This window comes from Oncorhynchus gorbuscha, linkage group LG13, assembly GCF_021184085.1.
Source record: "Oncorhynchus gorbuscha isolate QuinsamMale2020 ecotype Even-year linkage group LG13, OgorEven_v1.0, whole genome shotgun sequence".
Classification (NCBI taxonomy): domain Eukaryota; kingdom Metazoa; phylum Chordata; class Actinopteri; order Salmoniformes; family Salmonidae; genus Oncorhynchus; species Oncorhynchus gorbuscha.
In genome coordinates, this window is record NC_060185.1 from 35,804,471 (window position 1) to 35,832,306 (window position 27,836).

General features: G+C 44.0%; 1 pseudogene; it reads right to left on the minus strand.

The window, feature by feature from the left end:
- Window positions 1-511: 511 nt before the first annotated feature.
- LOC123993941 lies at window positions 512-27,836 on the minus strand (annotated as a pseudogene).

Sequence of the window (27,836 nt, forward strand, 5' to 3'; positions counted from 1 at the left end):
GTTGTCTTGGCTGTGTGCCTAGGGTTGTTGTCCTGTTAGAAGGCGAACCTTCACCCCAGTCTGAGGTCCTGAGCGCTCTGGAGCAGGTTTTCTTCAAGGATCTCTGTACTTTGCTCCGTTCATCTTTCCCTTGATCCTGACTAGTCTCTCAGTCCCTGCCGCTAAAAAAACGTCCCCACAGCGTGATGCTGCCACCACCCTGCTTCACTGTAGGGATGGTACCAGGTTTCCTCCAGACGTGAGGTGTTTCTGTTTTTAATTTTAATAAACAAAATATAAACTGTTTTCGCTTTATCATTATGGTATATTGTGTGTAGATTGATGAGGAAAATGTTTTATTTAATACATTTTAGAATAAGGCTGTAACGTAACAAAATGTGGAAAACGTCAAGAATACCTTCCGAATGCACTGTATAGCAAATGTTGTTTTACAATGACTGGATAGATCTGTGACAGAAATTAGAAGAAAGGAATTGCATAGATAGACACAGAACAATTGTCTAGACTAGAATATAATTTAATGAATGAATTCAAGCGCTATAAATCAAAAACAGTTTACTATATACTCAGTTAAGTATTACAAGAAAAAGGGGCTTTTCTCACATGCTTTGACTAAAATACACTCTCGAAAAATGTGTCTGCTAAGGTGATGTCATTTTTATTATGAGATAGTGCCTGCAGGAACCAGATGAAGGCCTGAGAACAGTCGTCTGGCTCTGCCTTGATAGACTTCCATCCTCAACGGTAATTTAGCTATAAAGCTTTGAAAACTATTTCTAGAAAGCAAAAGGAATTGAGTAAACGGTGAGTATGTTGCCTGTATCGTATAAGAAATTATGCTGAGACACATTTTGTAATTGTATTCATTAGCTTTGAGCTAAAAAACAACTGGCTTGAATCATCTCCTGTCACCATAAGCTGTATAAAATGCTAATTGCAATAGTGGGAACATATCACACCAGGGGGGCTTATTCAGGAGAATGGGACTTCACAGAATGCTCAACATAGAAATGTATTGTGTAGAACATGAATATGATTCTCTGTAGTGTAGAATACGGGAAAAATGTCATCAGTGCTGTATTTCTGTCTACAACTTTAAAGTTCCCAGTAACTACAGCTCTCTGCTGCCATCTAGTGTGGAGTTAGCTCATACTGCACTCTACTCCCAAACACTGAACAGTCAGGTGTGTCATGAGCTTTTGGATACATTCATTCTCATTCGTCAAGTCTTAATATAATAATAATAATATAATAATAATATATGCCATTTAGCAGACGCTTTTATCCAAAGCGACTTACAGTCATGTGTGCATACATTCTACGTATGGGTGGTCCCGGGGATCGAACCCACTACCCTGGCGTTACAAGCGCCATGCTCTACCAACTGAGCTACACAGGACCACAAGTCTTGACTTTGACCCAGCCAAAGTCATTGTTATGAATAAAAACATATTGTTAACACGGTTATGATAAAATCTGAACCCAGGCTCCCCCCATTCTCTTCAGACTCATTGTCGACAAATTGAGTCAACGTGCTCTGCATGTACATGTCATTTGATTGTGATCATTGCTACATTCACCTTCAAACTGAGCCCTTTGTGATAAGTCTTGACCTTCACAACCACAGTCTTGAGGTCCAGGGGGAAGGTCTTTGTGAGCTATTCCACAAAGGGAGCCCTATTCCTGGGCTTCAAAGCAAAGGTATGGGGGTGTTCCCCATGGAAGTGAGGTAACTAGCCAAGCTCTCCACACCTGGGTAGGCTGTGTGGTACTGTCCATTAATATGGAGGTCTGATGGACCTCCACATCCTCCTCCCATCTCCTCCTCATCTTCCTTCCCCAGCCCGTCGGAGATCCACTCTGATGTCTGGTTGACAGGACCGGTGCTCCTCAGACTGGACCCCAGGAGGAGGTGTGTTGGCTGGGTAGAGGAGGGGGACAGGGAGGGACTGATTCGCAGCAGCGAATCAGGAGCCAGGCTGTCCTCTCTCAGCTCGTCCCACAAGTAACCTGAGAGGAGAGTGAACAGGGTTGTGAATCTTGTTGTAGATTGTATAAAAAATCATTCCTGAATATGGTTCTCTCTGTCTTGGCCTCTCACTCTCTCTCTCTCTCTTTCATCCTTACCGTGGAGCTGCAGGTCAGTCAAGCTGGGGTTGAGCGTGTCGATATCAGTACTAGCATCTTCATCTAGCTGTAGCTCTTGTATGCTCCTGGGCCCAACATCATACTCTGCCTGTATGGTGGCGCTACAGGTGGGGGGTGTCTGCCCCGCCAGAGGGGAACCCAGGGTACCCACATTGGGGGGGATTCCCGATAGAGGCTGCTGTCTGCAGGGGGAGTAGAAGGAGAAGGGTTGGGGGTGGTGGGGGGCAGGTAACGTGGGTGCTGTTGGACTGTCAGGGAGGGAGGGGGGACGTGGGGGTAGAGGGGACGTCGAAGAGGATGACAGGGCTCTGGAGGATGGGATGTGAAGGAGGAAGGGGTAGGGATCTGGTTGTGGTAAGAAGGTAAAGATTTCAGCTTCTCTGGTCTTTCCCCCAACAGGCGATCCAGGTCCTCTGAGAAAACAGAGAAAGAGATAGAGACTGTGGTTAAATTGAGATGACCTTGCACTTATCCCCTGTAACAGCTGCCAAAAAGTCTGAGTAGATAGAATCACCAGAACGCTGGAGTTGCTCAGTCTCAAAGGGAACATACCCTGTATGTAACCGCATCTTATTTATGGTGTCATTTATGCCATGACGGACCTGAGAATTGCCAAGCTTACCCTCCACCTAAAATACTGGCATCCAAACTTTGAGGAAGCGCAAATAAAACATAGCCCAGGTCTAAGGGGAGTCCTGGTCTGTGATGAATAGACCACCTACCTGGCCTGGCCATGCTCTTGCGGACCGTGAGGGGATCTTTGCGGCGCCACTTGTGCAGCTCCTCCTGCATCTTCTCTATCTTGGCTGGGTTGAGGGCCCACAGGCAGCCCTTACGGGAAGAGTTGCCAATCTTATTCTCCACCTTCTCAAAGCACTTATTCAGAGACAGGTTGTGGCGGACCGAGTTCTTCCATCCATCTGGAGCCGTCTGAGAGACAGAAAGGAGAGGAAAAACTCACAGTAACAATTTATTTTTACATTTTCCATGGGATACTTTTTTTCTCTTAAATTGTTCAATTTCGATATACTATTGTACAGTTTGTATGTAAGTAACCAAGGTATTGCGTTGAAGTATATTTAACATTGATTTATTCCTTAAAAGGGGGTATCTGTAAAGGGGTGCGTAACTGGTGGCAGGGAAGTCAGACGCAGGAAAGCAGAACTAGGTAATGGCGGAGCAGTTTAATCCAAAAACCAACAGCATAAAAATACAACAGAATATGGGAACAGAAACTCAACGCGCACCAGTAAACGTGCACAAGCACTGACAACAAACAATTCCACACAAAGACATGGGGGGAACAGAGGGTTAAATACACAACAAATAATGAGGGAAATGGAAACCAGGTGTGTAGGGACAAAAAGTGGATCTACGATGGTTAGAAGACCAGTGACGCCGACCGCTGAACGCCGCCCGCTGAACGCCGCCCGAACAAGGAGAGGAAATGACTTCGGTGGAAGTCTTGACACTATCTGCAATTGACGTATCCATTTTTGGACTTTTCAATGATTGATATTTACCCATCAGTGGAGGCTTCTATGGGGAGGACGGCTCATAATAATGGCTGGAACGGCACAAATGACCATGAGCCCGTCCTCCCCAATTAAGATGCCACCAACCTCCTGTGTTACCCACTGATCCTTGAAGAATACAACTTATAAGTTAGTTCAGAACTCAAAATATATGCTTGTTTTACTCCACTGTTTGTGAACATTAAAGAGTAAACAAACAACATACACCTTACATCCATAGCTCTGTCCTGCCCCATCCCTCAGCTTTTTCCCTCAAACAGGGGAGGGCAGAACGCTTATTGTTTCAACTGCCAAAACCCTAACCAATTAACTCATTCAAAATCAAGTCAAGAGGAACCAAAGCAGTGTGAGTGCCACGTTGAAAACACACATGTGCACACACCCCCGAGGTAGTCTCTCAGTCAAATGTTTTACTGTATGTTTGGCTGGAGAGGAGCCAAAGCTGTTGCAATGCCACGTTGCACCTTCCTCCACCTCCTCCTACAAACAGCCAGCCAACAAACAGCCAACCATTTCATGGGTCTATAACCCTGGGATGGATGGGAAGACACTGATCAAGCCCTAACGGGAATCAGCCGGGGTGGCCCATGGTTAGCCTCGTTAAACACTGGTTGTGTCCCAAATGGCACCCTGTTACCAAGTGCACTACTTTTGACTAGGTCCTATAGGCCACGCCTGTATTCTATATGGAATAGGTAGGGGTCGATGATGCCTAACAAACGGCTGGGGAAGAGGCTAGCCTACGGCTGCTTCTGCTTTGGCACACTGTTGAATCTAAATACACTATTACAGTATCATTCATCATCCATCTCCCCGAGGCTTGCCAGGAGATCTGGAGACTACTAGGTGGTAGAGCCAATCCTTCCTATGGTCTAAAGAAAATATGTGGTTTCTCTCTCTCTATTGATATCACTCTCTCTTTCTCTTTCTCTTTCTCTCTCTCTCTCTCTCTCTCTCTCTCTCTCTCTCTCTCTCTCTCTCTCTCTCTCTCTCTCTCTCTCTCTCTCTCTCTCTCTCTCTATCTCTCTCTATCTCTCTCTCTCCCTCTTTCTCTCTTGATATCACTCTCTCTCTCTTTCTCTCTCTCTCTCTCTCTCCCTCTCTGTGTATAGATGCTAACTCCCTGCTTCTCTTCTCTCTCTCTCTCTCTCTCTCTCTCTCTCTCTCTCTCTCTCTCTCTCTCTCTCTCTCTCTCTCTCTCTCTCTCTCTCTCCGTGTCCTTCTATAAAGGGCTTATCGACAGATAAGAAGATAAGAGAGGATTGAAGATCAACAGGCGTTGATCTCTCAGTGATTGAGTCTTTTAAACCACATGTAAATACTACAAGGTATTTACTTTACAATGCATAACACACTTATGTGTCTGTTTTGGTAAGTTAGGTGATGCAAAGTTCATACAATTTCTCAGTGCATGAGAAACTCTGCCTGTGACATTGCACAGATAAAATACATAGGATGAGAATAATGAAACAGAGATGACTGTTGGGTCAGTGAGAAGCCGTAATGTCCTCCTGCTGTACCTTGAAGTAGGGGAAGTGTTCAGTCATGAACCTGTAGATCTCACTAACCGGGAGACTCCCTGTCTTACTGTTCCTCAGAGCCATGAAGATCAGGATGCTATGGATAGAAGACAAAACATTGTAGTCAGTGTAGTCAGTGTAGTCAATCAGATGTAGCCAATATTATTATTATATTTATTATTACGTATATTACATGATATTATTTAACATCAGTGTTGTTTCTCCATTTCATATACACTACACTCTCAGAAAAAAAGGGTTCATCGACTGTCCCCATAGGCATAGGAGAATCCTTTGAATAACCCTTTTTGTTTCCAGGTAAAAAACATTTTGATTCCAGGTAGAGCCCTTTTTGATTCCATGTAGAACCCTTTCTACAGACACATGCAACCCAAAAGGGCTCTACCTGGAACCAAAAAGGGTTATTCTAAGGGTTCTCCTATGGGGACAGCCCTTTAAGGTTCTAGATAGCATATTATTTTCTATGAGTGTACATTCATGACAAGGATCCATGATGACATCCACAAAACACTAAAAGGAAACAAGGACATTCATGTTGTTATTATTATACTAATTCAGTCTTTGAGGAAAAAGTCTGAAAATAGGTATAGTAGATACAGTAGAATTGAGATTATCGTAAAAAAAAGCACGAATAGTTTTCCGTTGTGGGTTTGAATAAGAGGCCGTGCTGTGTATGCGGAACCAGTGAAGATCTAGGGCATGGGCCACCTCACACACACACACACACACACACCCCATCCACCTCACACCTGCAAGCCTGAGGGATAACGGTGATTATTTGTGTTATGTAACATTGATACTTGAAAGGAGTTTAGGTTAAATTATTATTGAAATATTTACCATCTGGTCCTCAGAGGACCAGAGTACAAAATGTACAGAAACTAACTGAAATCATAGCTGAACACTGAATACTTGGGTTCACTTTCAATCCAAACTGGTAAACTGGTTTTAGGGGTTATTAAAGAACTGACATGCTTACAGCTCAACTTCTTTTTGTTTCACCTTGTAAACATTATTTCAAACATGCAGAGAAAGAAGAGTGATGAAGAGTGAGAAATGGGTTTGATTAAATAAGGTATTGATTGAATAAGGTCTTTAGTATATAATTCATGTTGCACCAAAGTCCAAAACCTGATTTTACAGGTTGGTAAAATATTGTGATTATGCACATGTATGGAGTATTGAAGTAGGGTGCTGTCATGACTCTTTCCTGGGTGAGGATCAAAGGTGCCAAATCAGCTTGGCAAATGGCTGACGGGACTGGGATGGTTTTGACACCTTCACACCCTGTCATAAATTAAGGGAGAGAGAACTCTCCTTATGGCTCTCTAGTAGCAAGGTTGGAATGTGTTTTGTGTAGAGAGAGGCTTTTGCCGCCAAAACCTTTTTGTACAGAAAGTGAATATGGGAACAATATTTATAAGATAGGAATGTTAAGAATGATCAGTGGGGATCTAAAGAATAATCATGTCATATTGTTTATTATTTTGTGATGTCATTAAGGGGCGGCAGGGTAGCCTAGTGGTTAGAGCGTTGGACTAGTAACCGGAAGGTAGCAAGTCAAATCAAATCAAATCCAATTGTATTTGTCACATGCAGATGTTAATGCGAGTGTAGCAAAATGCTTGTGCTTCTAGTTCCGACAATGCAGTAATAACCAACAAGCAATCAAACTAACAATTCCAAAACTACTGTCTTATACACACAAGTGTAAGGGGATAAAGAATATGTACATAAATATGAATGTGTACATATATGAATGAGTGATGGTACAGAGCGGCATAGGCAAGATACAGTAGATGGTATCGAGTACAGTGTATACATATGAGATGAGTATCTAAACAAAGTGGCATAGTTAAAGTGGCTAGTGATACATGTATTACATAAAGATGCAGTAGATGATATAGAGTACAGTATATACGTATACATATGAGATGAATAATGTAGGATATGTAAACATTATATTAGGTAGCATTTTTTAAAGTGGCTAGTGATATATTTTACATCATTTCCCATCAATTCCCATTATTAAAGTGGCTGGAGTTGAGTCAGTGTGTTGGCAGCAGCCACTCAATGTTAGTGGTGGCTGTTTAACAGTCTGATGGCCTTGAGATAGAAGCTGTTTTTCAGTCTCTCGGTCCCAGCTTTGATGCACCTGTACTGACGTCGCCTTCTGGATGATAGCGGGGTGAACAGGCAGTGGCTCGGGTGGTTGTTGTCCTTGATGATCTTTATGGCCTTCCTGTAACATCGGGTGGTGTAGGTGTCCTGGAGGGCAGGTAGTTTGCCCCCGGTGATGCGCTGTGCAGACCTCACTACCCTCTGGAGAGCCTTACGGTTGTGGGCAGAGCAGTTGCCGTACCAGGCGGTGATACAGCCCGCCAGGATGCTCTCGATTGTGCATCTGTAGAAGTTTGTGAGTGCTTTTGGTGACAAGCCAAATTTCTTCAGCCTCCTGAGGTTGAAGTGGCGCTGCTGCACCTTCTTCACGATGTTGTCTGTGTGCGTGGACCAATTCAGTTTGTCTGTGATGTGTATGCCGAGGAACTTAAAACTTACTACCCTCTCCACTACTGTTCCATCGATGTGGATAGGGGGGTGTTCCCTCTGCTGTTTCCTGAAGTCCACAATCATCTCCTTAGTTTTGTTGACGTTGAGTGTGAGGTTATTTTCCTGACACCACACTCCGAGGGCCCTCACCTCCTCCCTGTAGGCCGTCTCGTCGTTGTTGGTAATCAAGCCTACCACTGTTGTGTCGTCCGCAAACTTGATGATTGAGTTGGAGGCGTGCATGGCCACACAGTCGTGGGTGAACAGGGAGTACCGGGAGAGGGCTCAGAATGCACCCTTGTGGGGCCCCAGTGTTGAGGATCAGCGGGTTGGAGATGTTATTGCCTACCCTCACCACCTGGGGGCAGCCCGTCAGGAAGTCCAGTACCCAGTTGCACAGGGCGGGATCGAGACCCAGGGTCTCGAGCTTGATGACGAGCTTGGAGGGTACTATGGTGTTAAATGCCGAGCTGTAGTCGATGAACAGCATTCTCACATAGGTATTCCTCTTGTCCAGATGGGTTAGGGCAGTGTGCAGTGTGGTTGAGATTGCATCGTCTGTGGACCTATTTAGGCGGTAAGCAAATTGGAGTGGGTCTAGGGTGTCAGGTAGGGTGGAGGTGATATGGTCCTTGACTAGTCTCTCAAAGCACTTCATGATGACGGAAGTGAGAGCTACGGGGCAGTAGTCGTTTAGCTCAGTTACCTTAGCTTTCTTGGGAACAGGAACAATGGTGGCCCTCTTGAAGCATGTGGGAACAGCTGACTGGGATAGGGATTGATTGAATATGTTCGTAAACACACCAGCCAGCTGGCCTGCGCATGCTCTGAGGGCGCGGCTGGGGATGCCGTCTGGGCCTGCAGCCTTGCGAGGGTTAACACGTTTAAATGTTTTACTCACCTCTGCTGCAGTGAAGGAGAGGCCGCATGTTTTGGTTGCAGGCTGTGTCAGTGGCACTGTATTGTCCTCAAAGCGGGCAAAAAAGTTATTTAGTCTGCCTGGGAGCAAGACATCCTGGTCCGTGACGGGGCTGGTTTTCTTTTTGTAATCCGTGATTGACTGTAGACCCTGCCACATACCTCTTGTGTCTGAGCCGTTGAATGGAGATTCTAACTTTGTCTCTATACTGACGCTTAGCTTGTTTGATTGCCTTGCGGAGGGAATAGCTACACTGTTTGTATTCGGTCATGTTTCTGGTCACCTTGCCCTGATTAAAAGCAGTGGTTCACGCTTTCAGTTTCACGGTTTCTGGTTTGGGAATGTTTTAATCGTTGCTATGGGAACGACATCTTCAACACACGTTCTAATGAACTCGCACACCGAATCAGCGTATTAGTCAATGTTGTTGTCTGACGCAATACAAAACATATCCCAGTCCATGTGATGGAAGCAGTCTTGGAGTGTGGAATCAGATTGGTCGGACCAGCGTTGAACAGACCTCAGCGTGGGAGCTTCTTGTTTTAGTTTCTTTCTGTAGGCAGGGATCAACAAAATGGAGTCGTGGTCAGCTTTTCCGAAAGGAGGGCGGGGCAGGTTAGAATAGCAGTGATCCAAGGTTTTGCCAGCCATGGTTGCGCAATCGATATGCTGATACAATTTAGGGAGTCTTGTTTTCAGATTAGCCTTGTTAAAATCCCCAGCTACAATGAATGCAGCCTCAGGATGTATAGATTCCAGTTTGCAAAGAGTCAAATAAAGTTCGTTCAGAGCCATCGATGTGTCTGCTTGGGGGGGAATATATACGGCTGTGATTATAATCGAAGAGAATTCCCTTGGTAGATAATGCGGTCGACATTTGATTGTGAGGAATTCTAAATCAGGTGAACAGAAGGACTTGAGTTCTTGTATGCTTTTGTGACCACACCACGTCTCGTTAGCCATAAGGCATACGCCCCCGCCCCTCTTCTTACCAGAAAGATGTTTGTTTCTGTCGGCGCGATGCGTGGAGAAACCAGCTGGCTGCACCGACTCTGATAGCGTCTCTCCAGTGAGCCATGTTTCCGTGAAGCAAAGAACGTTACAGTCTCTGATGTCCCTCTGGAATGCTACCCCTGCTCGGATTTCATCAACCTTGTTGTCAAGAGACTGGTCTTGGCGAGAAGTATACTGGGGAGTGGTGCACGATGTGCCCGTCTCCGGAGTCTGACCAGAAGACCACTACGTTTCCCTCTTTTACGAAGTCGTTTTTTTGGCTCGCCGGCTGGGATCCATTCCGTTGTCCTGGGTGAAAGGCAGAACACAGGATCCGCTTCGCGAAAGTCATATTCTTGGTCGTACTGATGGTGAGTTGACGCTGCTCTTATATTCAGTAGTTCTTCTCGACTGTATGTAATGAAACCTAAGATGACCTGGGGTACTAATGTAAGAAATAACACGGGAAAAAAAGTAAAAACTGCATAGTTTCCTAGGAACGCGAAGCGAGGCGGCCATCTCTGTCGGCGCCGGAAGTAAAATATTCAAACCCCCGAGCTGACAAGGTACAAAATCTGTCATTCTGCCCCTGAACAGGCAGATTAATTTAGTTTTTTGAAGATAGTGATGTAATTTTAGCCTTCTAAATTAGCTAATTGTTTTTCATATAAACTTAACCACACGCCCAAGTGAGCACAGGCATTGTGTCGGCGTGATGGAATGCCCCCCTTTTTACCCAAGGATAAAAGCCTTGGAAACTAAATTTACATTAGATCAAAACGTGCCGGGTTGCTGCTGGCGTGTAAAGTGGTTGGGAGCCTGAACCTGAATAATCAGCCTTGAGACCATTACGAGACTAGCCAACGTACAGCGTGAGCTAAACGTGACAAATGGTTTCAACTCTACAGACCAGAAAATGTGAGACGGTAGTCCATACGTTTGAAATGGTGAAACTCTGAAACTCTCAATCTCTACACAAGAAGAAGAAACTCACTAGACCGTAAGATTTACCAGTCTGCAGCCGGCATGTAAAGTAGTCTAGGACATTTGATCAAAGACACGAGGGGAAGGAATAGGTCCCTCTCAGACAACCATTGGCACATCTGAAGTATCTATTCCAACAACCTCTCCACAACTAGTGAAGCTCTACAAAAGACATTGTGACCTCTGGTGGACAAACCAGAACCTTACATCCATCGACAACTTCACCATAGGAGTCATCGAGTTCAACAGAGATCGACGACGATCAAGGACAGCTATGCGTAAATGTACATATTGTACTTCTTATCCGAATGAGCGGTGATTCATGTGCAAGGTATTACTTTGAGTGTAGGTTCCAAATGTAACAACGATAAGTTGACTCTGTGTCTCTCCCTCTCTTTACCTACCCCTCCCTCTCCATATGTGTAACAAGCCGTCATATCTTGTCAGTCCACTAGGGACTTTTATCTCATGTACGTGTGTATGTGTATTCTGTGTTATTATTTTGTTAGTTAGTAAATAAATGATTAAATCAATTTGTGTCGTACTGAATATTCAGAAGGGCTAGGGTTCTTGCGGATCCAAGGATTATGTGACATTCAGACTGAGACTGATGAGGTAATAATTAATAATTGACTGTTATTGATGTAAGAGATATCTACATATCAAATCAAATCAAATGTATTTATATAGCCCTTCGTACATCAGCTGATATCTCAAAGTGCTGTACAGAAACCCAGCCTAAAACCCCAAACAGCAAGCAATGCAGGCGTTGAAGCACGTTGGCTAGGAAAAACTCCCTAGAAAGGCCAAAACCTAGGAAGAAACCTAGAGAGGAACCAGGTGGCCAGTCCTCTTCTGGCTGTGCCAGGTGGAGATTATAACAGAACATGGCCAAGATGTTCAAATGTTCATAAATGACCAGCATGGTCAAATAATAGGTCTGGGACAGGTAGCACATCCGGGGATCAGGTCAGGATTCCACAGCCACAGGCAGAACATATCTTTAGAGTTTAATTTGGGAGGTGGTAAGTCATTAAACAACTTATTCCATGGTGCCCCAAATTCCTAATGGATTAGTTGTTACATGATTAATTTAATTGAGTAACAATTGAGTAACAATTAAACATAGTTAGTTGACAAAATAAATAACAGTCATTAGATGAATGATAGTTACGTCACGACAGTGTTCACCTGTATGAGTAGATGGGCTTGGGGAAGAGAGACTGCATGCTACTGTCCTGATGGGTTGGAGTGGAGAGGTACTGGAGAGAGTACTGAGAACTTTTGGAATGTCCACTGGTAGAATACACACCTGGTGAGAACTGGAGAGAACACACACACACACGTACACATGCGCATACATACACACACATTGTTACAGCAGAACTTGTATTACTTTAGCAACAGAGTGTGTACACAGTGAGGTTTTTCCAAACTGCACAGCTGTGTGCTGCAAAGCCGACAACTGTAAACTAGTTCACGGTATGATATAATCAAGCCCTGTTGGCAAAGTGATATTTTCCTTGGCAAGGTGTTTGACAAGGTATTTGGCAGAGTGGCACTAATCCTTGGAAAAATATGCAGTAGAATACACACCTAATAGGAAAGATGTGCAGTACCGTAGGTGGTTTCTATGTCAATCAACCTATACACAGCCAAAATTCCACCCAAACAAAATGAGGTCGCCAGTTTGTAGTACAAAAAAACAGAAATGAGTTTTGTTCTTTGAGAGAATACTAATCAGTAAACATGACATTTATGAATTCTGAAGCCTTATTAAGTGCTTTGTGTGCTTGTTTCGATTACATAAATGCATCAAAATGTCAAAATGTTTACTTTAGCAGATGAAGATTATCTCATAAAACAAAACATATACTATAAGATCTCCTAAGCCTGTGTTTACCACTGACCTTATTTTCTGTGCAATTCCAAAATTACCCCATTGAGATAAGCTCCTCTAAGAAACTCCCCCTTAAGTTATCACCTTCCCCTGTACTTTGGTCCTGCCCACTCACCTGCGGTAGCGGGGCTAGGGGGCTGTAGGAGGCGTGGCCTTGGGACAGGAAGCAGGAAGGTTCCTCGGGTGCATCCTGTGGTTCTGTGTAAGAGCGCTGGGAGCCCTGCTGTGTTGAATGAAGGGAATGAATGAAGATAATAGCATGATTCAAGTGATGAAATCTGAGAAAACTCATTGGCAGCACTAGTATCAACGTGATGTGTGGGTGGGTGGGTGTGTGGATAGGAGCTGTAGGTGTGTATGAGAGATCTGTCAATGGGGAACTACTTGCGCATGTGGGACTGTCCCCGATGGCCATGTACACCTGGGTATGGTACTACAGTTCAGCTGGTGGCGTGTACTAAGAATGAATAGCCAGTTAGAGTATCACTGTATCATACCATCTGTCTGGAAGCCTGGAAACTCCCGTTGTATGGATCCCAGGATGTCTGTTCCTCACTGGTAGATGTGCGTGTGGCAGTGAAGCTATCTAGAGCCTCTACCTCTCTGAGACAGACGAAGGTACGAGACCCAGGGGCACCAGGGGCCAGGCAACCGGTGCCAACCCCATCATCGCTGAACTGATGTCGGTAGGGGTGGAAGCGGTCAGCCGTTCCTGACCCTAAGTTTGACCTTTGACTCTGTCCCACCATGGCTCCATCAACGCTGTGCCTCCTGCAGCTCTCTGCAGCGGCATTTCTCTGTCTGTAGGTGGCACTCTCTCTCTCACGCTGGGCAGTGGTAAATGACACAGAACTGCTCTCCTCACACTGAGGGGAGATGAATATACCATTTCTGAGCTGGTTATTTAGCAACGTCCAGAATCTCCTGGCTAGCATCTGCAATCATAAAACAATGCAAGTGGAAATAGCCAACAATCACCTACCTTTTATCTCCTGGCATTGTCTGTGTCCCAAGCGGCATCCTATGTAGGGAATAGGGTGCTATTTGGGACGCAGATATTATTTCTGTTTAAACACATCCTGCCTGTTTCAGGGGGGGTGTGGTCGTATTTTGATCTCTAGATAGACATTACTGCCCCAAGGGTGGGTAATTAATTAGTCCAAAAGAAGAGGAACGTGATTAATGTTAGGATAAAACTTAACACATTTCCTCCAGGGCATCTTGTCCTTGAAAAGTTCCTGTGTGTGCGATAGGTAGATAGTTTACATCCTTTTAGATTCACTCATAAACAATCTCTCTGTTGCAAGCAGACCTGGGTTCAAACAGTATTAATTTTCATTCAAACTTTATCTGGCACACTGGAACCAATGAAAATGACAAATTAAAAGTAACCAATGGAACCAAAAAAATGGTACATTTTTCAAAACCTGTCCATCTACCACTCCAAGCAGGCTGAAGCAAATGCTCAAAGTATTTGAAAGATAACAAATACTACTTGAACTGAGGTTTGGTTAGTCAAACAGCTAAGGGCTAATGCACTAAGATCACAGTGTAGATTCTGGAATTACCACTGGAGGATCAGTAGCCTAATGCAGGTGCAGGAAAGAAGATTAGATGGGTAAAGCATGCATGGCTTTGGGCGAGATCAAAATGGAGTGTTTCCATGCCTATGGTTGACATCTGGATTGTTTCTGGGTGAAAATGGGTGCGACTTTAAAATAAACAGTTTTCAGTGGATCCTGGTACCTGTGAGTGCGCCATCTGCTGGAAGGAGGACCCTGGAGGATCAGAGGTGCGTAGGGAGGAGGTCTGAGGGGCTGGTGTCATTGTCAGGAACCTGTTGGCACTGGGTGTAAATGTGGAGCTGGAAGAGTCTGTAGACATGATGGTGTGCCTAGAAAGAAATCTGCACCCGGGAAGAAAATATACATTTATTTATTTTACCAGGCAAGTCAATTAAGAACAAATTCTTATTTTCAATGACAGCCTAGGAACAGTGGGTTAACTGCCTTGTTCAGGGGCAGAATGACAGATTTTTACCTTGTCAGCTCAGGGATTCAATCTTGCAACCTTTCGATTACTAGTCCAACACTCTACGACCACACCCCATTCAAAGACACTTAAATCATTTTTCTTGTACATTCACCCTCTGAATGGCACATGTACACAATCCATATCTGAATTGTCTCAAGGCTTCAAAATGCTTCTTTAACCTGTCTCCCCCCCATTCATCGACACTGATAAAAGGATCATAGCTTTCACCTGGATTTACCTGGTCAGTCTATGTGGTCAGTCTATGTTTTGTACACTCAGTGTAGCTCAACATGTGTGTTATGAGTCACAATCCCATTCCCTGTGTTTTTTCTCTATGTGATTTGGAATTGGAAATGTGTCATGACTAGCTTTCACAGGTCCATGACATGTACCGTATGCACAGTGGCTTGTGTGATTCATCTCTTGTGGTTGATGCTTGCCAGTGCCATCCATGCGTTACATTATATTCTTATTGTATCCTTCAGTCTGGGTCATTCATAGTATGAATGTACCTTTCAGGAAGGCTATAGCACTTAACCCCAGTGTAACGTCTCAGTGGTCTTCTGGGCATCACTGAGTTATCATTGTACAAGACTAGGAGTGATACAGTATGTGATCTTTCAGTGTACAGGTGTGGGTACTTTAGGTTCGATGGAACGGTTACCCGGACACAGATCAAGTCGAATCTTGGACTAAGAAGCACTTTAAATGGAGAAACATTTAGTCTAGGACTCTATGGAAGGAGGCAAGGTGCTCTTCCATCTTCATCAGTTTACAGTACTGTTATCAGAAGAGGTGTGAGGCACGTGGCAGAGGTTCCAGGAAGGGTAACCTCGTACATACACATATTCGCACGCACACATGCGCACACACACACACTCCTCAAAGCTCATTAAAAAGGGCAACAAACTGTGAAGATTAGGTCACTCAAAACCAGCTATTGCTGAGGTGGGTTGAAGGGTGAAATCAAGACCCTTTTGTTGTGTTACCATTATTGATGGTGACTCGTTTCAGAGATGTAGAGAGCGAGAGAGAGAGAGAGAGAGAGAGAGAGAGCAAGAGAGAGAGAGAGCAAGAGAGAGAGAGAGCAAGAGAGAGAGCGAGTGAGAGCGAGAGAGAGAGCGAGAGAGAGAGAGAGAGAGAGAGAGAGAGAGAGAGAGAGAGAGAGAGAGAGAGAGAGAGAGAGAGAGAGAGAGAGAGTGAGAGAGAGAGAGAGATATTTACAATACTGGAAAAACGAAACAAAATCCCAAAGCCGACTAAATTGCTATCTGACCCTAAACAGAGAATATGAATTGGCTGATTATCTCTACTCAGTCAGAGATACGAAGCAGAGACAGATCCTTACCAAGTACAGGCTGAGTGACCACTGATTGGCAATAGAAACCGGCAGACATAAAAAGACATGGCTACCCAAAGAGGAGCGTGTATGTGGTCACTGCATGACAGGGGAGGTAGAGACAGAGATGCACTTTCTCCTTTACTGTGATAAATATTCCTCACAAAGAGATTCATTATTCACAGAAATGACAACATATATTCCACATTTTTACAAATTGAACCCAGAGGAAAAACTAAGAATACTCATGGGCGAAGGAGCAATGGCTCCTCTTGCAGCCAAATATGTATTTTCCTGCCATAGCCTGAGGGACACTGAATAATAACATTTGCACTACTGACGATGCGCTCCCCAAATTTCACCACGCTCACTGTTCATTAACTCTTGGAAGTGCTTGCACAAAGGATAGTAACATCTCATCCTGTGTTCTTGGAATCTGAATATCTGGACTTGTCCAGTGACTGCTGAGAAAGATCAGCTGACAACAGGGGAAAGTCCTTGTGGCGGCACGGAGAGACGGCTGACAGGAGGGAATAGACCCCACTGGGACAGTCATGGGGTAGCTTCCCATTTCTGTAGTTTCCCATGCTTCGCAGTATGTTGGAAACACCCGCTTTAGCTACAGAAAGTCAAAATACGAGAATACCCCTAGAGTCTGCGAGAGCGGGGGCGGAAGATGACTCATCGGCTGACAACATGGTAACGACTGGACTGGAAACGACTACGAGTAATGAGAGCACAGCACAAGAGAACACCACAGCAACTGTCACAAGTTCTGCTGCAACAGTGGGCCATAAACAGATGCAGGTATGTGTCTGTGGTTGGAGGAAAGTTACATCACACCATGGGTTGAGGATCCACCAGGGGAAGAAGGGGTGTTTGGGTAAAGAGAGACAGAGAACTCGCATTGATTACTTTCTGCGAAAGCGATCAAATCAGTCGAATGAAGCACAGCAACTGGACGCAAACCATAGTTTGCAGTGCATCAGTACCACTGTCATGGAGGACGTAAACTCAAGCACCGAAGTAGCAACTGAGGTGGAACCAACAACAGGAGTGGAACTCACCCAGCCTCCCAGACCTGCAGTCGAGAGGAGACTACCAGGGCACAGACCGTATGTGAAGTGGCCTGGCGCCAGTGACAAGAAGTTGTGGGAAACAGTGAATACTGACCTTACCTTGACCCTCGAGAAACTTCGAGGCACAGTGGAGAAGAAGTTGGAGAGGATGGGGGACATCATCTATGAGTACGGGACAGAAAGATTTGGAGTGGAAGAGGCAAAAGGCGGGAGAAAGGTTCCAACCCCACCAGTTTCCAGAAGGCAACAAGAAATCAAGCGCCTCGTTCAAGAAAGGCGGCAGCTTAAGAAACAGTGGAAGAAGGCCTCGGAAGTGGAAAAGGAGGGCATAGAGGCACTTCAAGCTGACATCAAAACCCGGTTGGCATCCCTCCGTAGAGCAGAGAACCTACGGAAACGCAGAAGGAAAAAAGAACAAACTAGAACTCGATTCTATAAAGATCCCTTCAAGTTCCTTAAAAGTCTCTTCACAAAAGAAAAAGTGGAGCTCTAAAAACAACAAAGAAAGACCTAGAGGAGCACCTGAGAATAACAAACGTTGACTCAAAGCGACATGAACATCTGGCCATCCCATCAGATATCCCACCCATTGAACCCCGGAACATCATATTGAGACCAGCCCTCCGACATGGAAAGAGGTGGAAGACACAGTTCGACGGGCAAGAACAGCATCAGGCCCGGGGCCAAATGGAGTCCCGTACAAAGTGTATAAGAACACACCAGACGTCCTGAGGTTCCTCTGGAGGCTTATGAGAACAGCTTGGCAGAAGAAGATAATACCCAAAGTGTGGCGTAGGGCAGGCGGGGTCCTGATCCCTAAGGAGAAGGATGCAGTGAACATCAGCCAATTCCGCCCAATCTCCTTACTGAATGTCGAGGGAAAAATCTTCTTTAGGGTCATTGCCCAGAGGATGGCTGAGTACCTACAAAGGAATACATACGTCGATGCATCTGTACAGAAGGCAGGAATATCAGGGTTCTCTGGCTGCTTGGAACATTCCAGCATGATCTGGCATCAGATCCAAATAGCCAAGGTGGAGAAAAGGGACCTCCATGTAGTCTTCCTCGACCTCGCCAATGCATTTGGCTCTGTGCCCCATGAACTCCTGTGGTCTGCCTTCAGATTTTTCCACATACCGGACACCATCACAAACCTGGTGAAGTCGTACTTCCAGGATCTGCAGTTCTGCTTCACCACCTCAGAGTTCACCACCTCATGGCAGTGCCTGAATGTAGGTATAATGGCGGGATGTACCATTTCTCCGTTGGCATTCACAATGGCAATGGAGGTTATCATCAGATCCTCAAAATGGGTTGCTGGTGGACAGCGAGTCGACTCTGGTTTCCGCCTCCCTCCACTCAGAGCCTACATGGACGACATTACAACATTGACCACCACTGTCCCATGCACCAGGAGACTGCTCAGAAAACTTGAGGAGAACATCAGCTGGGCCCGTATGAAGATTAAACCATCCAAGTCACGCAGCATCTCGATTGTGAAGGGAGTACTCTCTGACCTGAAATTCTTCATCGGAGATGACCAAATCCCAACAGTGTCTGAGCAGCCGGTAAAAAGCCTTGGAAGGTGGTATGATGCAAGCCTGAAGGACAAAGACCAGGTGCAACAGCTGCGCAAAGACATCAGTAGTAGCCTACAGTCCATCGACAACACCCAGCTACCTGGAAAGTTAAAGGCCTGGTGTCTGCAGTTTGGACTCCTACCCCGGGTGTTGTGGCCCTTAGCACTGTATGAGGTTCCAATCTCAACAGTGGAGAAGATGGAAAGAGGAGTCACAGGCTACTTAAAGAAGTGGCTTGGAGTTCCACGATGCCTTACCACCATAGGCCTCTATGGAGATGGTGTCCTCAAGCTGCCCCTCACCAGTCTAACAGAGGAATTCAAGTGTGCAAAAACCAGGCTCCAAATGACACTGAATGAATCTCGAGACCCAGTGGTGAGCAACAACGCGCCGACCTTGGCAACTGGGCGCAAATGGAGGCCAGGAAAAGCAGTCCAGGAGGCAACAGCAGCCCTCAGACATGCTGACATTGTGGGTCATGTTCAGCAAGGGAGAGGAGGCCTTGGGCTAACTAGCCGTGCTGCTTGGAGTAAGGCCACTGCACCAGAGCGGCGGAAGATGGTAGTGCAGGAAGTACGCCATCAGGAGGAGGCTGCAAGGTGGGCCAAGGCAGTCTCTCTTGCCAAACAGGGACAGTGGACTCGATGGGACAGTGTGGAGAAGAGGAAGATCAGCTGGAAGGATCTGTGGGCCATGGAAGCGAGGCGGTTGAGCTTTTCCATCAGAGCAACATATGACGTCCTTCCAACACCAGTTAATCTTCACCAATGGTATGGTGAAGATCCGGACTGTGCCCTCTGTTCCATGCCAGCCAACCTCAGGCACATTCTCACAGGCTGTAAAACAAGCCTCGCCCAAGGACGCTACACTTGGCGTCACAACCAAGTCCTTAAAAACCTTGCGTCCGCCCTGGAGGACAAGCGAGCTGCCACCAACTCCCTACCACCCACAGCAGCATCACACTCCTTACGGACAAACTTTGTCCGCGAAGGGGCTAAACCACCGAAGAGCGGCTCTACACCATTAGAGCGAGACCAGCTGCGCTTGGCCCGCGACTGGAAAATGCTAGCTGACATTGGCCGGCAACTTGTGTTTCCTCCGGAGATCGCAACCACCACCCTAAGACCTGACATGGTGCTCTGGTCCCGTTCACTCAATAAGGTCTTCATCATTGAGCTCACAGTACCCTGGGAAAACTCAGTAGATGAGGCTTATGAGCGAAAACATCTGCGCTATGCTGATCTAGCTGCCGAAGCACGGCATCATGGCTGGAACACAGAAGTCCGACCAGTGGAGGTGGGCTGCAGAGGTTTTGTGGCAACATCTACAACCAGACTGCTTAGAGACCTGGGAATTAAGGGCCAGAGCCAGCGTTCGGCAATCAAAGCTGTATCAGAGGCGGCAGAAGGCAGCAGTCAGTGGCTCTGGATGAAGAGGAAAGACCCCAGCTGGGCCCCGAAGTGAGAGGGCCAGGAGGTATGCGGTCAACAATGATTGACTCAGGGAGGAGGGCGCCCCTGCCATGCATAGTCCCATGGGATGTTTGCTATCAACAACAAGGCAACTCCTATGACTAATTGGGAATGGGACGCAAGCGTAGGATTGATCACCCTGTCGCTGGCCGCCTTTGAGGAGGGTATAGTGTGAAAGGCCGAAACACCCTAGGAACCAAAGGTACACTACTGACGATGCGCTCCCCAAATTTCACCACGCTCACTGTTCATTAACTCTTGGAAGTGCTTGCACAAAGGATAGTAACATCTCATCCTGTGTTCTTGGAATCTTTGCATAGTAAACAGTAACTTACTTATTATTACTATTATTGTTATTACTATAATTATTAATGTTTATAATTCCAAATATAGTTGGTAATGGTAGTGATAACAGTTTAGTGATGGTAGTAGTAGTTGTAGTAATGATGATTGTAGTTGTAGTATTGATATAAATAATATGCCATTTAGCAGACGCATTTATCCAAAGCGACTTACAGTCATGTGTGCATACATTCTACGTATGGGTGGTCCCGGGAATCGAACCCACTACCCTGGCGTTACAAGCGCCATGCTCTACCAACTGAGCTACAGAACCACCAAAGAAGAAGATGACCGTTATTTAGTTATAAGTTAGTTATAGTTTCATTTTCCATCATTTGATTTTATATTTATTACATTTCTACTATTGACTGTTACCATTTTATTGTTATTATTTTTGTATTTAATTTTGTATTATTATTTACTACCATTTTATATTATTATTTGCTATCATTTATAATTTTGTTACAATGTATATTGTATACATTGTTGCTTTGGCAATATTGACACAATGTTTTTCATGCCAATAAAGCAGCTTGAGTTTGAATTTGAATTTGAGAGAGAGAGAGAGCGAGCGAGAGAGAGAGAGAGAGAGAGCGAGAGAGAGAGAGCAAGAGAGAGAGAGAGAGAGCGAGAGAGAGAGAGCAAGAGAGAGAGAGCAAGAGAGAGAGAGAGCGAGAGAGAGAGAGAGAGCGAGAGAGAGCGAGAGAGAGCGAGAGAGAGAGAGAGAGAGAGAGAGAGAGAGAGAGAGAGAGAGAGAGAGATTGTGGAAGTTTTCATACAGGAGTAAAAAGGACGTGAAATGTCAGAGTTCAGACAGCCTTTGTTCTGTTGCAGCAACAGCTCCTTTGACTTTTGACCTGTATGACTCAAACCTCTGATTGGCCGTTTGGAGCACTGACGAGGAAGAATAACTGATCAAGAAATATAATCACTGTGCTGCCATTTCTTTGGCCAAAGATGGTTAACTGGATTTAAGGTGGAGCGGGATCTGTGGACGGTTGAGGACTATAGTGTGACATCCCTGTTTGTAAGCGTACTGTGACCTCTGACAAAAGGGTTGGACCTTTATGACATAGGTGAAGTGCACTTGCTATGAAACAGCAGCGTCCGTCGTTAGACTCTGGGAACTAACCAATATACTGCAATACATCTTCACAATTAACCTTAATGTCTAAATGATTTGACTCTAGGAACTGTGTACTGATAATGGTCTCCACAACCAGAAGCTAATACTGACACATGTACAGTATGTGCCATTCAAATGAACAAACGCTGCCTGTGAGTTAATGTGGGAAAAGAAATGGCACCAGTCTGCCATGTTACCAAAAATCAGGTATCAAAATGTCCACAGTTTGTCCTGGGGATATTCCCACAATTCAGGAGCCAAAATGTATGAATGAATGGTTCCCATCTGATTTAAAGACAAAAATATATATGTGAATAATTTGATACACCAATGTTTAATGGTGCTGGTTTTCCTTTAAGTGTCCAATTCCATTTTAACGTTCTTCTGAAGCTGAACGGTGTGCTGGTTTCTGACAGACATGAGTTCAAATGGTATTTGAAATCATTATGAATTGATTGAGCATGCCTTGCTTAATGGACCAATAGAATAGTCCCAAAATTAGAATAGTCCCAAAAAGCCCTCTGGCTGTTTTGGGTTCTGAGCGCGGTTCTCAGATTATGCTTTTTTTCCATAAAGTTTTTTTGAAATCTGACACATTGGTTGCATTAAGGAGAAGTCTATCTTTAATTCTGTATTCTGTGAATAACACTAGTATCTTTTATCAATGTTTATTATTAGTATTTCTGCAAAATCACTCGATGTTTTGGAATCAAAACATTACTGCACGTAAGGAGCCAATGTGAACTGAGATTTTTGGATATAATTATGCACATTATGGAACAAAACATACATGTATTGTGTAACATGATGTCCTATGAGTGTCATCTGATGAAGATCATCAAAGGTTAGTGATTAATTTAATCTATATTTATGCTTTTTGTGACTCCATTCTTTGTCTGGAAAAATGGCTGTGTGTTTTTTCGACTTGATGGTGATCTAACATAATCATATGCTGTGCTTTAGCTGTAAAGCATTTTTGAAATCGGACATGATGGGTAGATTAACAAGATGTTTATCTTTCATTTGCTGTATTGGACTTGTTAATGTGTGAAAGTTACATATTTCAAATAAATATTTTTGAATTTCTGCCTTTTCAGCAGAATGTTGTCAAGGTGTTCCGCTAGCGGAACTCCTGCGCTAGAAAGGTTAAAGGCAATGCTACCAAATACTAATTGAGTGTATGTAAACTTCTGACCCACTGGGAATGTGATGAAAAAGTACAAGCTGAAATATATCATTCTCTCTACTATTATTCTGACATTTCACATTCTTAAAATAAAGTGGTGATCTTAATTGACCTAAGACATGGAATTTTATTAGGACTAAATGTTAGAAATTGTGGAAAACTGAGTTTAAATGTATTTGGCTAAGGTGTATGTAAACTTCCAACTTCAACTGTAAGTTGTGTAGTAAGCCTTTAGTAGCCCATGTGTCTCACCCTAATAATTTGGTCTATTTTTCCCCTCTTAATTGTGCCTACTGTTCTGACTTGGTGGTGCTCATGTAGGCTATAACCTGTTTTATAAAAATGTAATCATCAAATATTGTAAGAGCTGTCATTGTCGGTTAATATGCCCCCTTTATTTATCCTATGGTTCTGACTTGGTGTAAGATGGCCCATGTTCTGAATTCTGCCACTTTACATTTCAAAGTGCTGAACAAATAGTTATATTGACTACATCCGTCCTAGCTCATTAATGCTTTAATCGAATTTACTGATAGGCTCTTATCCGCTTGTCATCCCCTTATGCTATAGTTTGTACATCTCAATTGTCATTAGAAACCACATTTGTTTAAGCAAGTCAACCATATCAGCTATGTTTTTTTTAAAGGCAGGAAATTAGGGTGAATGAACTGTTTCGCTGCCAGACAAGGCTCCGCTGATAGCCAGGTGTAACAGTTGTAAGATGTTGGGACTGCTGTTGGGACTCTGCTGTTGTGACAGCTGTATGTAGGCCATAACAGCTTGTGAGCATAGTTTGTCACCATTATAGTGCAATTAATGTATTGTTTAGTGATGCATTGTGTAGTGAAGTGGCTTTGCTGGCATGCATCCCCCCCCCAAAATGTTTGTTTCCCCATCAAGATTTACATGCTAAAATCGCCACTCGTTACAACCTTATTCTAAAATGGATAAAGTAATAAAATATCCTCATCAATCTGCACACAATACCCCATAACGACAAAGCGAAAACAGTTTTTTAGAAATACCTTATTTACGTAAGTATTCAGATCCTTTGCTATGAGATTCGAAATCGAGCTCAGGTGCATCCTGTTTCCATTGATCGTCCTTGAGATGTTTCTACAATTTGATTGGAGTCCACCTGTGGTAAATTCAATTGATTGCACATGATTTGGAATGGCACACACAGTTGACAGTGCATGTCAGAGCAAAAACCAAGCCATGAGGTTGAAGGAGTTGTCCGTAAAGCTCTGAGACAGGATTGTGTCGAGGAACAGATTTGGGAAAGGGCACCATTGAAGGTCCCCAAGAACACAGTGGCATCCTTAATTTTTAAATGGAAGAAGTTTAGAACCACCAAGACTCTTCCTAGAGCTGGCCGCCCGGCCAAACTGAGCAATTGGGGTAGAAGGGCCTTGGTCAGGGAGATGACCAAGAACCTCCACAGAGGAACTCTGTGGAGATGAGAGAACCTTCCAGGAGGACAACCATCACTGCAGCACTCTACAAATCAGGCTTTTATGATAAAGTGGCCAGAGGGAAGCCACTACTCAATAAAAGGCACATGACAGCCCACTTGGAGTTTGCCAAAAAGCACCTAAAGGACTCTTGAGAAATGACAAATTGAGAAAGACGATTCTCAGAACTGGTGAAACCAAGATTAATTTTTTGGCCTGAATGCCAAGCGTCACTACTGGATGAAACCTGGCACCATCCCTACGGTGAAGCATAGTGTGGGGATGTTTTTCAGCAACAGGGACTGGGAGACTAGATGAACGGAGCAAAGTACAGCGAGATCCTTGATGAAAACCTGCTCCAGAGCTCTAAGAACCTCAGACTGGAGCGAAGGTTCATATTCCAACAGGACAACGACCCTAAGCACACAGCCAAGACAATACAGGACTGGCTTCGATACAAGTCTCTGAATGTCCTTGAGTTGCCCAGCCAGAGCCCAGATTTGAACCAGATCGAACATCTCTGGAGAGACCTGAAAATAGGTGTGCAGCGACGCTCCCCATCCAACCTGACAGAGCTTGAGAGGATATGCAGAGAAGAATGGAATGAACTCTCCAAATACAGGTGTACTAAGCTTGTAGCGTCATACCCAAGAAGACTCAAGGCTGTAATTGCTGCCAAAAGTGCTTCAACAAAGTACTTAGTAAAAGGTCTGAATACTCATGTAAATGTGATTTCCAGGTTTTTTGGAGGATACATTTACATTTCTAAAAACCTGTTTTTGCTTTGCCATTATGGGTTATTGTGTGTAGATTGATAAGAAGAAAAGAAAACTTGCAAATAAAGCTGTAACGTAACAAAATATGGAAAAAGTCAAGGGGTCTGAATACTTTCCAGAATACACTGTATATGGTTTTTTTGAGGAATTTAGATTGGGTGCTCCTCCAACCTGTTTACCATGAATTAGTCATTTTGGGGAAGTTTTTCCTGGAAACCATTGGATAGGACCATGAAACCAGGCAAAGGCATAATCCCATAGCCTCTCCTCTCTGTACAGGCTCTCATGCCTACATGTGAAAGTGCTGGCTTGCCTGTTGTCAACAATGTGATAGTCATGTTATACAACTCACAGCGCTCTTGTTAGTTCTCACATTACATTTACTATTTAGTCAAACAAACACTGGTAGTGTTCCAAAATGCATACTTGTGTTCTATCTAGAGCGTATAGCAAGTACGAAAGTCAACTGTCATTTTTCAAGTGTGATTCCAAACATAAGACTATTCAAAGACAAGTATGTACTAAGTTACTGGAAGTTCTATAAGCGTACTTGGGAGTTCTGGAAAACAAAGCACTCATGGGAGCATACTTTTTCATTCCCTTTGGTGGGGAGGGTATCCCATAACACCTTGCGACACGGCGAGAATTCCAAAAACATCTGAATTAATGGTGGACTGTTATGGTCCCTGTTCGGGAGAAACTTTTACAGTTCTAGCCAGTCAAGTTGTGCATTCTTACAGAATCAGTCAATACTGTACATGCATGTAGTGTCTGTTTAACTACCGTTAGCAAGCTAGCTAACTTTCTTCTTGTCACTTTCCCCTCCCCTCGTGTTTCACCATTGCATATGAAGAAAATGTTTTGAGTAATGAAATTATAAATTTAAAGTAAATCAGGGACAACTTGATCAAGCCTATGAATATGAAAACTGTTTACAAAACCATTGCACATTTAACAAAGGTAGTTGTGGTTCGCAGCAACTTGAACCAGGACTGAAATCTGAGCAGTGAGGTTCATTTCTCCTTCCTTAGCCTTATGATTCTGCTGTGTTCTCCTCAGGTTATAGCACATCCCACCCCATCACCCAGACAGATGGAAAGAACTTGGGAACCCACCGTCCACCAGGAAAATCACCATATCCCAGGACTTTAGTCAGGAGTTTATTCAGCACTGTGCAACAACACTATGTTAGAAATAGATTCACAAGTTATTCTCTATCATGCAGAATTGTCAGCTCATTGTAACATGTGACCTTCAGTCTAAAATACGGACTTGGGGGATTTCTGTCCCAGTGAACGGCACCGCGTGCAAGTATTCATTCCTGCCCAGCAAACACCATGTTCAACTATTCATCGTCTACAATTTAGACCACAATAAGTTGAATGAGGTATTAGTGAAAGTCTGGAACAAAAACCTGTAAACTCCTGTCCTGTGTATAAAAAACGTGGCTGTCATGACAAAATTTGCCCTCATGAACTGAACAAGCTTTTGAATGTTAATCTCCTTGATATTACTCACTTGCTATAAGGTTTATTCTACTGAGCCATTTGCTTTATGTTTGTATTCTTATCTTTCAATATTTCTTATTGTCACCGCTAAAAAAAAGCATCCATAACATTATTTGCCAATTACAATTTCAGGCTCAAGATTAATGTTATGTAAGTGTTTCAAAACAAGAAGTTTGTATATTCTCTGTAAACTACAGAAACCTTTAGGTCCCAGGCACCATGTCATTATGTCATTATGGAACCTGTCATTCATCGGTAGTAAAGATGTCATTATAACCTTTCCCACTGGGAGATTTATTGACAGCAGTCATGCTAACGATTCTAATCTCTCACGATTTCTCTAGATTATCTGATTGTCTCTGCACCTCCCCCTGACCTAGATTACCTTGCCTCTAACTTTGTTATGCTCTATAACTTTAGCCACTGTCACAGGCTTTCATCTCACTATCAGTAGCGAACCCTGGTAGCTGACGCTAATATAACCCTAACCAGGACATGATACATATATTTGCTTACAATCATTTATACTTTAGCATTTGACTCTATAACACCTGATCCATATATTTGAAAGTCACAGATGCTTGGATTGACAGTAATGATTTAACTCTGTTAAACATTTTATCATGAGTCAGTTGTAGGAAGACTTTGTAGCTAAGTTGATCATACAGTAGGGGTAGTTACTCAGTCCATTGTGGCTGACACGGGGCCAGAAGGCCACTAAAGCATGCTTAATGTCATTAGTTGGTGCCCTTTCAGCCGCTAAACATCAGTTGCAGGTAAGAAGACAAGACTCATCTGTGGTCCTTCTGTAGCTCAGTTGGTACAGCATGGCGCTTGTAATGCCAGGGTAGTGGGTTCGATTCCCGGGACCACCCATACGTAGAATGTATGCACACATGACTGTAAGTCGCTTTGGATAAAAGCGTCTGCTAAATGGCATATATTATTATTATATTATTGTTCAACGACACAGCTTTTCTTTTGAAAGTTTTGTCACCCCAGCAAACACACAACCACCAAACAAGGTCCTCTCCTTGTGGGCCTTAACATGGCGTACATGAGTTTTCAGTGTCATTTCACAGGCATGTCACACTTAATAAAGAAACAATAGCTGGTTAGAAGCACAGACAGGTGTATTGCCATAGGTTCGGCATATTTGCTCCAAAGTTTCCAAACTTTTCCCATCCTTGACCATTTAGAGATGCTCAACTCACCCTCCTTGATTCGACAACAATCTTGATCTGCCAGTAGGCCACAGTATCTTATTTGAATCTCGTGGTGACAATCAATCATTCCAGTCCAGTCTGGGGAAGAAGAAGAATTGATCAGATTCACACAATGCACATGGTTTAGCCTAAACACTTGGAACA